The following is a 15,623-nucleotide window of genomic DNA, read 5'->3' as shown; positions in this document are numbered from 1 at the left end:
AGAGAGGGACTGAGCCAGCCCAGGATCCACTGGATCCTGAGCCATTCACATTGCTTGTCGTCACCCCCCCCCCACACACACACACTGAAGGACACTGTCCCATTGCAGGCAGTGTTGAAGGAAGATTCAACTACCAGCCCCATCAGTTGGGGGCTGGACCATCTTTTCCTTCGCAACAATCAGCCAAATGTATTAGACCAGCCCTGCTTCAAAGTTTAAAACGAGAAAAAAATGTGACTTTTCACATTGCAGATTCCAATTATCTAATCTTAGCTTAAGCATTTATATGCAAATCAGAAATTTAAAAAAACTGGGATTTCTAAACTTTGAATAGATGTATAGTTTATGTACAAAGAAACTGATGGCAATATTTGCAGGGAGAAGAAAGGCAAGTGAGAAATGGCTACCCTTTCTGCAGATATCCATCCATCCATAATTCTTTAAGCCTGTGAAAAATCAAATATTGGTAATAGCTGCATCTCCCTTGTTTCTTTCTCCCTCTCCACAATTCTAATAACATGCATTATACTTTCCTTGCTATATGTACCTTTCATTTCACTCAAAGCCTTTAATCCTCCTCTTTTTAGATAAAATGCCACAGCCATACCACAGTAGGTTAAGAATGATTGACAAGTGCATATAATTATGGCTTCAATACCAAAGTATGTTTTACAGTCTTTTTTTACAAAAAAAAAAAAAGCTCAACCTTGAAAATAAAGAAGCTATGCCCTTTCTGTGGGATAAAAGGATCATATCAAATTGCTTCATTTCTTTTGCAGAATGAAAGAAAAGACTTTTTAAAACAAAGAACACTTCCCTGAAGGCTGCAAAAGGAAGTCTTTTGCAATAGATAATACCACAGCAATGAGAAAATCAAACAAGGGCAAAAAATAGATTTCAGGGCATATTCCCCTTTTTAACCTCACTTGTCATTCACTAGCCCACAGAAGGCAAAGGAGACTATATATATATATATATATATATATATATATATATATATATATCTCCAATCCTCATTGAATTTTATCTCTAGTTCTTTACCCAAATTCCACTTCCATTTTATTCTTATTAAAAGCTCTGAATTTGACAGAACAGATGCAAATCCAAGTTTGCCTGGGAATAAAATAGATCTTTCATCCTAAAATGAGAAAGGATTCCATGTGTCATATTCGAGCAAGCTGAGATCCTACCTGCCCACAGACTGTCTCGCCAGAGTGGTGCATGCTCTAGTTACCTCCTGCTTGGACTACTGCAATGCGCTCTACGTGGGGCTACCTTTGAAGGTGACCCGGAAACTACAACTAATCCAGAATGCAGCAGCTAGACTGGTAACTGGGGGTGGCTGCCAAGACCATATAACACCAGTCCGGAAAGACCTACATTGGCTCCCAGTACGTTTCTGAGCACAATTCAAAGTGTTGGTGCTGACCTTTAAAGCCCTAAATGGCCTCAGCCCAGTATACCTGAAGGAGCATCTCCACCCCCATCGTTCTTCTCGGACACTGAGGTCCAGCGCTGAGGGCCTTCTGGCTGTTCCCTCACTGCGAGAAGCAAAGCTACAGGGAACCAGGCAGAGGGCCTTCTCAGTAGTGGCCCTGTGGAATGCCCTCCCATCAGATGTCAAAGAGATAAACAACTACTTGACATTTAGAAGACATCTGAAGGCAGCCCTGTTTGGGGAAGTATTTAATGTGTGACATTTTAATGTATTTTTGATCTTTGTTGGAAGCTGCCCAGAGTGGCTGGGGAAACCCAGCCAGATGGGCAGGGTACAAATAACAAATTATTATTATTATTATTATTATTATTAATCTTCACATCTGTAGTATAAAAATGTAAGATCGCACTGTATTAACAAAGGCATTGTTACTGGCCACCCCAACCCCTGCCAAGCCGTTCATGGGATTCCAGAGGTCTTGGGCCTCAACCAGGGTCTCAGCCCCTTTGGAGACCTGAAGATGCAGCAGAGGCTATCGTTGCTTTAGGAAATGTGATTGATTCATATATTTACACCTGAACTGAAATGGAGGGAGACCAGATCTTACTGCATGGTCATCTCATGAGGAACTTGTTCTCCACAGCAGTGCAGCCCTGCCTGGAGTCCAAGGCATCTCTCCCAGCCTGCCTTCAGCCAGCCTGCCCAAGATGGATCCCAGTCTTTTGCTGCTTCTTCCTCACAGAACAGCCTGTGAAAACTCTGTTTTCTGGTCACCTCACACCCAGTTACCCTGGCAACCTTCCAAACCCCCAGTCTCTACTAACATCTCAGGGCAAGGACAGTTCTCTTGCATTACCAATGGCCCTCATTGGGCCTTTGCTATTTCTTAATGGCCCTATCTTGGCCAAGTCATTTTGCATAGGTTAGCCCAGGAATTCCTCTGCAGCTTGTATTTTCCATTCCTGTCCCAAGTAATCATAACCCTACCGTTTATTAACTTCTACGGTTTAGGAGTCCCCCTTCCCAAAACCTATAACAGTATGTTGGCCAATTAACCTTATCTTGTACTTATGTAAAATTCAGCCACCTCTGAAAATGAGAAAAAGACAGAATAAATTGACATAAACATTTCTACTTGGAATTAAGTTTCTCTGTGTTCAGTAGGGCCTACTTCCCAGTAGGGATGAATATATCTGTTTCAATTTCTCATTTTTCCAATCTAAAATTCAGTTCTCCTTATTTCCACATAAGTTTGTCATATCCTCATGAGAATTCATCAGGATTTGAGCGTGAATTTCACCTAACATTTTTGTACGCAATTTTGCCTAACACAGTGCATTTCTATATCTTGTTTCACTAATATATGCATTTTATGTGCACTTTACCCGAGTGTATGCATTTTTCTATATGTTACATGGCTGGAGAGCTGCATTGCAAAACTCAGAAATGTGTGAATTTAATACTTTTTCTATTGGCAGCTGCATATCACTGGGCATCCCAGGTGGAGTTACCTCTTGAGATGCGGCTCAATCATCTTTGGGATATAACTCATTCAGAATGACTAAATAGGCTTAGAAGAGTTGCAAAGGGGTGATAAAAGTCTCCCTTCTTTTCATACCTCACAAACCTGTCTGTGGAAAACCTATATGGATTGCCAGTGTTCTAAGACAATCTAAAATGGCATTTGCCGGGCACCTGTTTCATATAATATAGGCAGGTGGTTTAAAAATTACAGTGGTACCTCAGGTTACAGACGCTTCAGGTTACAGACTCCGCTAACCCAGAAATAGTACCTCAGGTTAAGAACTTTGTTTCAGGATCAGAACAGAAATTGCGTGGCGGTGGCGCAGTGGCAGCGGGAGAACTCATTAGCTAAAGTGGTACCTCAGGTTAAGAACAGTTTCAGGTTAAGAACAGACCTCCAAAACGAATTAAGTTCTTAGCCCGAGGTACCACTGTATTTTATTTTCTCAGGTTTAATCAACACATTTTGGATAGGTTTTTTTGAGCTGCTTTGGAACAGTTATTGTTACTGATTTGTGCTGTATTTTCGGTTTTATTGAATTCATATGTAGACATTTCACTACATTTTAATTAAAATTAAAAGGGGAAAAAAGAGAAATGTGCAAATTTCAAAAGATGCCTGTATTTTGGTTCACTTATTGTTTCAGAAAAGTAGAGACATCACCTTGCCAACAAAGGTCTGTATAGTAAAAGCTATGGTTTTCCCAGTAGTGATGTATGGAAGTGAGAGCTGGACCATAAAGAAGGCTGATCACCAAAGAATTGATGCTTTTGAATTATGGTGCTGGATGAGACTCTTGAGAGTCCCATGGACTGCAAGAAGATCAAACCTCTCCATTCTGAAGGAAATCAGCCCTGAGTGCTCACTGGAAGTGCAGATCGTGAAGCTGAGGCTCCAATACTTTGGCCACCTCATGAGAAGAGAAGGCTCCCTGGAAAAGACCCTGATGTTGGGAAAGATGGAGGGCACAAGGAGAAAGATGGTTGGACAGTGTTCTCGAAGCTAGAAGCATGAGTCTGACCAAACTGCGGGAGGCAGTGGAAGACAGGAGTGCCTGGCGTGCTCTGGTCCATGGGGTCACGAAGAGTCGGACACGACTAAATGACTAAACAACAACAATTGTTTCAGAAACTGCGAATTAGGTAAGTTTGGCTTCAACTGTCAACTGAATTGAATTTCTCTCCATCCCTACTCCCTAGTAGGGTTGTTTATGATTGCAGCCTCCACAGCTGAATGAATGACTACATGGGCTCGGAGGAATTCTCCCTAAAACAAAATGCAAATAATGTAATGCACAGCTTGGAAGATATACATGTGCTCCTAACACCTAAACTATTTTTCCTTTTGCTTAAGACATGTCATAATAAACTGCTTATCTATCAGAAAAACTCTTCTGGATGGCATTGTGCTGACACAATGGCAGCAGGGTTTTCTTTTTTGCCCCATCACAGCAGATGAATTAGATTGGGTTCCAGCCTATGTTTGGGTCTTCTTCCTCTTCTTCTTCCTTGGTGATCACTCATAGCCGAGTAAGATTGCCTTTCATGAACACGGTCTTAACAGTGAGTCTGTAAGTGACTGTGGAGGCCAGTTCTGGATCCACACATCCTTCCACAGTGGAGACATAGGTTTCCAGATGGGAGTTGATCAAGGTGAGGGTTTGCCAAACATGCCTTCCTCATAGGACATTTCTCTCTTTGGTTCTGAGTTCAAAGTCCATGACACCTTTGGTAAAGGCTGTTCTTTAATTGGAGTGCTTGCAGGCCAGGGTTTCCCAGTTGTCCGTGTTTATACTACAATTTTTGGTTAGAATACATGAGAATAGGTATTTCCAAATAGATCCCTTAGTGACCAAACAATTAAACCCCTGTGTTGCAAACAAATATCAGTAATATGCAAAGGCAGCACGATGACCAAGTACAACAATGCAATGTCAATATAATATGTTTATTTGGTTTTATGTGTTCAAGAGAATCCATCAAGAGTGCATATTTTGTTTGCAGAGAGCGCACATTTCATATATATTTCATACATTTCATATTGTTCAATGTTCTGTATAGATTATATAAAGAGTTTATATTGACATCGCTTTGTTGTACTTGGTCATCGTGTTGCCTTTGGATATTACTACAAATAGATCCCTTGACAGTGGTGTGTTAGCATTGCCTCCCACGTTGCAGTGGAAAGATTAAGGGTCACAATGATGGTCAAGCTGTTATTCTGGCAACTGTGGTGGAACACAACCCAGTTGCTGGAAAATCCAGCCCTTTTTCCTACTGAGAAATGAACATCATGGAAACTCATCACAGTCCTACCACTGTGGTCAAGATGCCTTCCTTCCAGACATCAGCTTTCCTGGATGATTATAGCATTTTTTGTCGTCAGTGCGCAATTCATTTGGCAACAGCGCTGATCCACACACTGATTCTACACCATCTGCAGGGATCAGCTTAAGCAACAGAGAATACATTGCTCAAAACCAGCAACAGACACTTCTCAGATATGCTCTAGATGTTAGGATGTCTAAAATGCCCTTATTATTGTCATTTCATCAACAATCCAAAAAGGGCTTTTGCTTTGTTTTTTGAAGATAGACTTCTGTTTGAGCTGGATTAAAGCCAGATGGTAACAACTCTAAAACCAGTGCCACAAACATATGTTTCAATTAAACCTATTAAGGCAGTGATTAAATTCAAAGGTGGTCCAGTTGTTTACAAAAGGCATTATTATCCATATTTTACAGTGCTCATGAGAGGTTGCCCTTTCACACTTTTATTAAACTAAATTATGATGTTTTAGTAATGCCAAGGCTCTGAAAATGCTACCTTCCGAAGCAAGTAACCTGAGGATATGTTTGCTATTTGTTATTCCGAAAGCTAGTTGGGGGTTAGAAGAAAATAGAGGGGGATTAATAGCACTGCTAACCTTTGCTTAATTTTCAAGGACGGTGGTTACTGTTAGCAACACTGCTTATATACGAACATCAGATGCTGTTTTGCAGGCTGTGTGCTGTGTACCATATTTTTTGCACCATAACACTCACTTTTTTCCTCCTAGAAAGTAAGGGGAAATGTCTGTGCGTGTTATGGAGGGAATGCCTATGGGTGGCATGCCTACGGATTTTCCTCCTCTAAAAACTACATGCGTGTTATGGTCGGGTGCATGTTATAGAGCGAAAAATACGGTATATGAGATAACTGGATGGAAGCTCAATTGTTAATTGCCGGAGGAAAACATTACTACTTACCCTCAAGGCAAACCAATTCTCAAAAGTCACACCTTTCATTCCCTTGGTTCATAGCTTTAAGAAGGTAGGTGCTTTGAATACCTTCCATAGGGAAGATTTTTGATATTGGGGCATTTTCTTACAAAGTAAGCATAGCATTTCTCATGTGGTCTGCCCTTATGTGATTTATTTTATAACCAGCTTTATTTTATGAACCAGATTTATTTCATATCCACATTTATTTTTATAACAAGAGTCAAAATGGTGGGAAATTATTATTATTTTTACTGTGACAACAATATGCTCCAGAGTCTTGAATTCAAATAAATAAAGCAGGATGGCAGAAAATAACAAATCAATATCAAGCAACTTTGGCTAAAGAAAAGAACCATAAGTGTACATTTATGTTTGCCTTCCAATATTTTGGAATTAAATGGGTTCTGAGCAGCAGTGCTAGACTGGAAAGTTTTATTATGCTACTGCTTGGTTTAGGGCTTGGGTATTAAAGGGATTAGTTTAAAGCTTTAAATACCGCAGCCCAACATCAATATGCAAGGCAGAAACACTTACATTAATTCAGGGCCAACAAGCAATTATACGAAACAGGAACACTCAACCCAGTTTACAGACATACTAATCCACCTAGGTAATTTATAATCATGGACTTGCTAACCTTACTGTATGTTCAGAAAAGAGGAGTTCTCGTGTTAATGCATGCCCGGAAAGCCACCCCCATTGTACCATGTCTGATTCTTACATTTGGTTAGTAGCAAGACAAAGACTGTGAAAATTACTTCCCAGAATTTCCTTGTTTCAGAAACACAAGATTTTTTAAAGATTAATTCATTCATCTAATTCATTCTTTAAATGAGACAGTGCGCAAAAGACAGAATCACCACCATCTGATGTCATTATTATTATTATATTATTATTAATCATTTATACCCCACCCATCTGGCTGGGTTTCCTCAGCCACACTGGACGGCTCCCAACAGAATATTAAAAACATGATAATCCATCAAACATTAAAAACTTCCTTAAACAGGGATGCCTTCAGATGTCTTCTAAAAGTCAGGCAGTTGTTTGTTTCCTTGACATCTGATGGGAGGGTGTTCCACAGGGCAGGCGCCACTACCAAGAAGGCCCTCTGCCTGGTTCCCTGTAACCTCACTTCTTGCAGTGAGGGAACTGCCAGAAGGCTCTCGGTGCTGGACCTCAGTGTCCAGGAAGAACGATGGGGGTTCCTTCAGGTATACTGGGCCAAGGTCCGCACCAACACTTTGAATTGTGCTCAGAAACGTACCGGGAGCCAATGTAGGTCTTTCAGGACCAGTGTTATATGGTGTTCATCTGAATTTGCTCCACACCTTTACCTATGAAACTACCTTTTGTAGACCTACAAATAGGAATTCTGAATTTGAATTGGAAGTCCATAGGTAGGTACTCTATGGCTGTGCTCAAATTATAGGGGTGAGGGCAGAGAGCACCTGACATACTTATATTTCGTATGCAACTGTTTTGGAAAGCTATGGGTGTTAGGCTATTTCCGTTCCTCCTTAAAAAGGGGACAGGCTGTTGTGAGTCACAGCCTACGTATTTCCTGTTCACAGGATGTTTCTGTTTTGTACATAGCTTTCGTTCTCTCTCTGTTCCTGGACATCAAAGCAGGCAGTCATGTTTTTTCTTTGTTCTGACCAACGCTGAATAAAGTTGTAAATAATGCTCTCCTGAGTGCATCTTTCGTTGTGCGAACTCTGCAAAGGGCGTGCACAAGTCCTTGGAATGTGGGACAGCTGTTTCTGAGGCTTGTGTCGCTAATTGACTGATACTGCGTTTCTACGGGAGGTTGATGGATCGTCCGGAATCAACGTGGAGGCATGATGGCCTTTGTCTCCCTGGCAGTATCCCAACAATGGGGACATCCCTTGACGGATAGTGGGGGGCCTCTGAGGGTGTTGCTTGTGAATTTTATTAAGGGCTCCCAACATTCGCCTCATAATCTGAGCCCTTCCCTGATGTATTTGTGTTTTCCACTGCAGCTCCTGCCTGGCAAACTAGACATAGACAATATTTTTCTTCTGAGCCATAATTGGAAAGTGACCCGGATATCCACCAACTGTAATAGGCAAGAATTTGGACAAAACATGTTCTCTAAGGGTCTATTCACCATGTGATGAATGCAGCATTAAATGGCAACTGGCATGTGTAAATGAAGCATCGTGGTTCAGACGCCAGAGGCAGTAGGCGCATGTTCCTTCAAATGCTTTCCAAAGGAGTTAGTTTAAACAGAGTGGGACCTAAATAATTCTATTCTGCTCACAGAAGGGATTTCTGATTCAGCAGATGCATCGTCTAACCCAGCTCTACTAAAGAGGCTCCAGGTGAGACCAGACAGAGGGACATCGCTATGCCTGACAACAAACCCTAACTATTGGATTCTTTTGCCCCATCTTTTTGTTCCTGCCAAACAGCATGCTTATGATAGTATTTTATTCTCTTGTTAGTTTTGCTGTTTCAAATGTGCATTTTATATTTGACATCACTTAGCAATGTTGTTGTTGTTTTGAAATGTTTAAGATTATTATTATTTGTTAACTTAGTTTGTGTTAATTATGTATTCTGTAGTTGACCTCCTTTGTAGTGTTTTATTTTGAAATCTTTAAGATAATATTTTAGTTTTTTGTTAATTATGTTGCATTGACTGTATTTGACTTTCTTCAGATGGTTTTGGTGAGGTTTTAACATGCTGCAAACCACTTTGAGAGTTTTCAGAAAAATATAAAGCGGTATAGATGTGAAATAAATAATAAAATAATAGTAGGCAATTCTTGCCAATTGCCGCAAGAAGTTCCCAGAGCGCTCCGAATGTCAGCTCCAGAGTGTTGGGGGGCAGTGCCAGATTTACATATAAGCTAAACAAGCTATAGCTTAGGGCCCCACTCTCTTGGAGGGCCCCCCAAAAAATTAAAGGGAAAAAACCCGTGGATGTACATTTCCAAAATATAAGATAAAAAATAAAAGTAAAAACCTACAGACAGCAACAGTGTTTTGTGTTGTGTAGGCTCCTATTTGTTATACGCAAATGGCTTTAGATACCTGTTAGGTCCATAAATTACCACATCGCAGATATTCAACACGAAAAACAGTGACCATTTGTTGTTGACAAAGGACAGCTGGACATATAAAGGGCCCCATTATCTTCAGTAGCTTAGGGCCTCATCAAACCTAAATCCAGCCCTGGTTGGGGATTCTCTTAAGTATAGTGGATGCTCGGGTTGCGAACGTGATCTGTGTGGGATGCACATTCGCAACCCGCAGCGTTTGCAATCCGCAGTGGCATGTCTGCACACGCACAGGTTGCGATTCGGCGCATGCGCGGCTGCTGAAACCCGGAAGTAACACGTTCCGGTACTTCCAGGTTTCGGCAGGTGCGTAACCCGAAAAAACACAACCTGAAGCAGCTGTAACCCGAGGTATTGCAAGGTGGCATGGGGGCTTCTGGGGGAGAAATAATCTGCGATGGGAATGTGAAAGGCCTTTGTACTGAGAGGAGTTAGTAGTGTGCAAGAATGGCTCCTCTCATGTCCAGACCTAATTTTCAGGGGTCTGGGACTATTTACTTAGGCAGCTCAATCTCTTCCCTTGTGTTAGGAACCTGCTGATAAGGTGGCAAATTTCTTATCTATCGCTCAGTCGCAGGAAGCTCTTAATGGGGCTTCAAGGTCTCCTACCTGTTAAAAGGTAGGAGGTGTTTCTAAGTCACCCACTGTCTTTCTTCATAAGTTGGTGGAGAGGGTGTGTGTTTGTCTTCACATGCCTTACATTTTCAAATCAGATTGAAGCTGGTCTGGGGTGATACGCATCAGTATCACTCAAGAAAATATAGGATCACTGTGGGTCATGCAAACATGTTGCACGTTGCTTCACAAACCAGCGATGGGAGTGCACTGAACGCAGGGTACACAGCCAAGGGAGAATGTACACAGCTGAGGGAAGAAAAACTGACTCAACCAAATAAAAATAGTCACCAAATAAAAATGAGTTTAGGCTTTCCACAATTGTTAGCTTGAAGGGCATTGATTTATGGTGCATTAAGTTGATCTTACACACTTTGAAGGAGACATGTAGTCAAGCTGTTATTGTTCATAGAGATTTTCAAATATGTGTATACATTGTGCCTTAAAGTGTTTTTGTAGAACACTTATCCAAAATGCCAGATTTCCAGGAAATGGGAAGGAGAGAGATAAGCTGCAACCCTTATATATCAGATATAAGTAGTAATCCCACAGTAATCTTTACATAAATTTGGCTTCTGTTGGAGGCTCATATTTCAGTACATCTGTCAGAATTTCTTTTATGATGTCTCAAAGCTATCAGCTTACATGAGTCCTTGTCCCTTCATCACCATGATGCCAGATAGCTGATATTTACTGAGACGTGGGGGAATGGACCTTTTACATTAGGGCTGCAATCCTATAGATACTTACTTGAAAGTTAATTTCAGTGAATGGGACTTACTTCTGAGTAGGTAGGTATGTATAAGATTGTATTGTCATTTTTTGTCACACAATAACCATTAAAAAAGCATTTCTTCACAGGAAAAAGCAATGCTTCAGACTTTCCTCTTCACAAACATCTCTCCTCTGTTACAAAGTTATATCAGATTCTTCTCTTAACCTAAAATGGGAATCAGGCCTATATGTGTTGTCCGGACTCTCCACTGAGAAGAAAGGGGAAGAAAGAATGTGTGGCAAAATAGAAAGGTTTTTAATATTTAAAATTTTGGGGAACCAGCATAGATTCTGCTTACAAAGAGCATAGGATATTTAGAACTGAGCTTCCCATGGAGAGAGGTGTTTTTCCAAATCAGCAATATTCAGAGACTTCCAAGCGTGGTAAACTGAAAAGTGGAATTTATTTTTATATACTTTTAGCAATTCAACGCACAGTGACCGTGGGGACTAACCCCACACTTCCACCCAAGAACAACACTATACAAGGGCTGCAATTTTTAAGGGAGAATGTACAAACATAACAAGAATCTGCTGAATCAGTCCCACTTCCTGTTCTCACAATGGGGAACTGGATGTCTGCAGGAAACTCGCAAGCAGGATGTAAGTAAAGGTAAAGGTAAAGGACCCCTGGATGGGTCAAAGGTGACTATGGGGTTGTGACACTCATCTTGCTTTCAGGCCGAGACAGCCGGCGTTTGTCCACAGACAGCTTTCTAGGTCACGTGGCTGGCATGACCAAACCGCTTCTGGCACAATGGGACACCATGACAGAAGCCAGAGCGCATGGAAATGCCGTTTACTTTCCCACCACAGCGGTACCTATTTATCTACTTGCACTGGTGTGCTTTCGATCTGCTAGGTTGGCAGGAGCTGGGACAGAGCAACAGGAGCTCAGAGCGTCACAGGGATTAGAACCTCCAACTGTCCGATCAGCAAGCCCTAGGCTCCATTTCCGTGCTCTCTGGTTTCTATCACGGTGTCTCATTGCACTAGAAGCAGTTTAGTCATGCTGGCCACATGGCCTGGAAAGCTGTCTGTGGACAAACGCTGGCTGTCTCAGCCTGAAAGCGAGATGGCCAAGGGAGCCGGTGTTTGTCCACAGACAGCTAGGTTGGCAGCAGCTGGGACAGAGCAACAGGAGCTCACCCCCATCGCAGGGTTTCGAACCACTGACCTTCTGATTGCCAAGACCAAGAGGCTCAGTGGTTTAGACCACATCGCCACCTGTGTCTTTTCACAGGGTCTTGTGGTAATAGTGCTGAATATTTGGTGCACCTTTACCTCGCATACAGTGAATTTCCCCCCATTTTTTACTAACAGCACCTCACTTGTATTGAAGCACATTTATTTTATAGCTCAAGAGAAAAGCAGTGCCTTCCTCTGGTTTGATTATCCTTTGATTTTGTATATATTGCAAGGACACGAACATTTCCAGGGTGCTTTCTACTATATACAGAGTTCCATGCGGGGTGGGGTGGGGATCCATTGGTGTATTAATTACTTTATGAACTGAAGGCATATGGCTTATACCATTAAGTACATTAAAAGAAATTAAGGTTTCTACTAGCTTTGAAAATCCAGTTTAATAGTAGTGAGCCCAGCAGCCATTTTTTCTACTGTTTTATTTTTTAGTGAATTATTCTTGGTAGCTGGATTCAAAACCTGATATTTACTTTCAATTTTGGTTTCAAAGGGCAGCAACAGCACTGTCTAGACTTATTGTACTTTGATACCTAGTTGCCATAGCAACATATGTAAATTATTAATCTTTATATGTAAAACAGCTCCAAAAGGAAAGATTACTTTTGTGTTAGAATGGCAGATAGCTTTAAATATATCCTGGTGATGAAAAATGATATTCTTAAGATCAGCAACAATTCTTTATTTATTTTTACCTCGATTTTTCCAGCATTATTATGCCTTCAAAAATGTGTGAAAGATTACCTCACCCTAAAAGCTAATTAGAAAGTCATATTAACAGCAACTGAAGGCTCAATTATTTAAGTCAGCAGTTTTTAAACTTCCCACCTTTGGGGAATGCTTTCCATTTTGACTTGTGTGCTAAAAAAAACCAAGGACCTAAAGAATGTCTTCTGAACCCAAGATGAGCCCTATTGGAACAGAGCTAGACAGAATGATTTTGAGACAGAAAACAGCAATTAACTGAAGTAAGGGGGGGGGAATCAGTTCTGCTACATAGTTGAAGCAAAAAAAAAAAATCAAATTAGACATCTGTATTAGGGCACACTGTTTGGAAGGACTCCAATTTAACAGGACCATTTCAGGAGTGGTACCATCAAGGCAGATTTTGGGGGAAGAATTCGAGGACACCGCTGACAGAATTGGCAGGAAGCCTCCTCAAACACAGCAGGAGTGTCTTACCAAATTTTGAAGGAAGGGGAGACATATACGTTTGCCATCCAAAGAGAATCCTCAAGTAAGAACCTGGAGCCGTGTCTAACATTTGTTAATGGCACCAAGGAATTTCGGAGTAAGTGATGGAACTACTGTAACCTTGCTACTGAAACTCCTAGGGCGACAGGTGAAAAAGGTGTTTCTTCGAAGGAGACTATCAGATTATATATTAAGTGGCAGGGCAGTTCCATTAGGGGGGAAAAATCACTTGCCTATCCGCATATGTATCTTCACGTTTTCAGAGCAAGATCAGATATTTGTGGAAGTTCAAATCTTTGCAGTTTCGAATCAAGTGGAGAAAAAGCAGCTAAGCCTTTAATCTTGAGCAGGAAGAGTTCCCCAGTGAGACTTATTGCTGAGGAGGAAAAGAAAAGGAAGAAAGACCATGAAAAAATAGAGAATCGTTGCCTCTTTTTTCTGGGAAATAACCTCCAGGCCTTTTCTTTTTAACGGCAGCTGACATCAGTGGGCAATTGACATTAACCCTGACAAATAGTACTCTGTTTCAGTGCGTGAGGTTTATTTAATTATTTGTTTTACTTCGTAAAATTTCCACCTCTTTGACGGTTACAAAAAAAACCCCAAACATACCTCAAAGCGGTTTACAAAGAGAATGAGACAATAAAATTATCGATGCAAATATGGAATCTGTTAATAAGATAGTTTTGTTTCCTGTCAGCTAATGATTCCTGAGGAAAGTGAGCTCAAGAACATCAAATCTGAGTCCCTTCAGAGCTAATTCCTCAAGCCATTCCTCCTTCAGGAGCAAAGTTTTAGGGTGATGCTTCCCCCCTTTTTTTCTTTAAAGAACCGTTACACTGGGGGACAAAAGTTTTGTTGCATTGACACCTGGAGTTGTTTTAACCTAACTTTGACGTGCTGGTTTCATATCTGAAGTTGGTTTTGTTTTGTAAGCGCTAGTTTTTTTGCAATTCATGTTTTTCACTTTTCACCATAATCTTTGTTTTTCACAATGCAAGAATTCAATATTTTATTAAACACATAGCCAAAGTAGTACAATATGAGTATAAACGTAAGTGGCTTATATAGCATTGAACATGACATGTATAGCATTGAAAATGACATACCGTATTTTTTGCACCATAACACTCACTTTTTTCCTCCTAGAAAGTAAGGGGAAATGTCTGTGCGTGTTATGGAGGGAATGCCTACAGGTGGCGGGGGGATCTGCTGCAGTCGTGAGCAGAGGATCCATGGTTCCCCTTCCTTCCCTCCTCCGTGGCTCACTTTGAAACAGCAAAACGGGAGAAGAGCCGCTGAGTGGGGAGGAGAGAGGGACAGAGAGCCTGCTTCTTTAAAGGAGCAAAGCGGGAGAGGAGAGGAGCCGCTTACACTCGTGTAAGCAGCTCCTGTCCGGTTGGTTCCTTTAAAGCAAGCAGGCTCTCTGTCCCTCTTTCCTCCCCACTCAGCTCGCTACATAGCAGCAAAGTTTTTCAGCTCGCTGAACGGGGAGGACGAAGAAAAGCAGAGCCTGCTTGCTTTAAAGGAGCAAAGTGGGAGAGGAGAGGAGCCTTCTCCCCTTATACCCCTCTTCTTCATTATTAGCAGCATCCTTCTCCACCCACCCCACACGTGCTTCTTCCTCCCTTAAACCCCTCTTCTGCATTATTAGCAGCATCCTTCTCCACCCACCCCACGCGTGTTCCTTGTCCCTTGAGTGCTTTTCCTTCCCTCCCCACTTAAAACGTGATTACAAAGCATGGATCCACATGGATCCTCAGGATTTTTGCATTGGGCTACCCCAAACTCACCGTCAGATCACATGTCTGTGGCCACAGCATGAACCACAAAAATCATACATCCACTGTTTCGTTTAGAATATTTTTTTCCTTGTTTTCCTCCTCTAAAAGCTATGTATGTGTTATGGTCAGGTACGTGTTATAGAGTGAAAAATACGGTATATATCTATGTACAGCTGGAGGTATGCAAAAAAATGAATTCCCTTGGGATACACAGTATACTGAGGAACAACGGCTTGTTTACACATTTTTGTCTACTTGAAGAAGCCATGGTCCAATCTGAAAAATACAAATATTTAGGTTACAAAACTATAACAATAAAGAAAAATTAAGTTTGCAAAACAATAATTACCATGTGGTTAGTGTAGATCAACACGTCAGTGTTCACATATCCCCAGTGTAAATATGACATATCGGCAAAAGTCAGAAATTGCAAAATAGCTATAGCATGTACACAAAAATCGATTTCAGATTTGAAATCAGCATTGAAAGAACATATAAGAACAGCTGAAAAGTCTCATGCAACAGAAAATGAAAAAAAAATTGTTCCCCTGTGTATCAGTAGGCCATTCTCCCCCACACACCCCACACCCCAAACATCACCCATAGCACCTCAGTCTAAATCACTGTCTTGGAAAGATAAAAGATGTTGTAAGTAACATTTGCCTCACTTGCATTTTCTACTTATTTCCCCGTTGACATTGTGTGCAATTATTAACACTGTTAAATTATATCTGAAAAAGTT

This window comes from Podarcis gaigeae (genome assembly GCF_964106915.1).
Source record: "Podarcis gaigeae genome assembly, chromosome: 11".
NCBI lineage: Eukaryota > Metazoa > Chordata > Lepidosauria > Squamata > Lacertidae > Podarcis > Podarcis gaigeae.
This window is presented reverse-complemented; position numbering follows the sequence as displayed.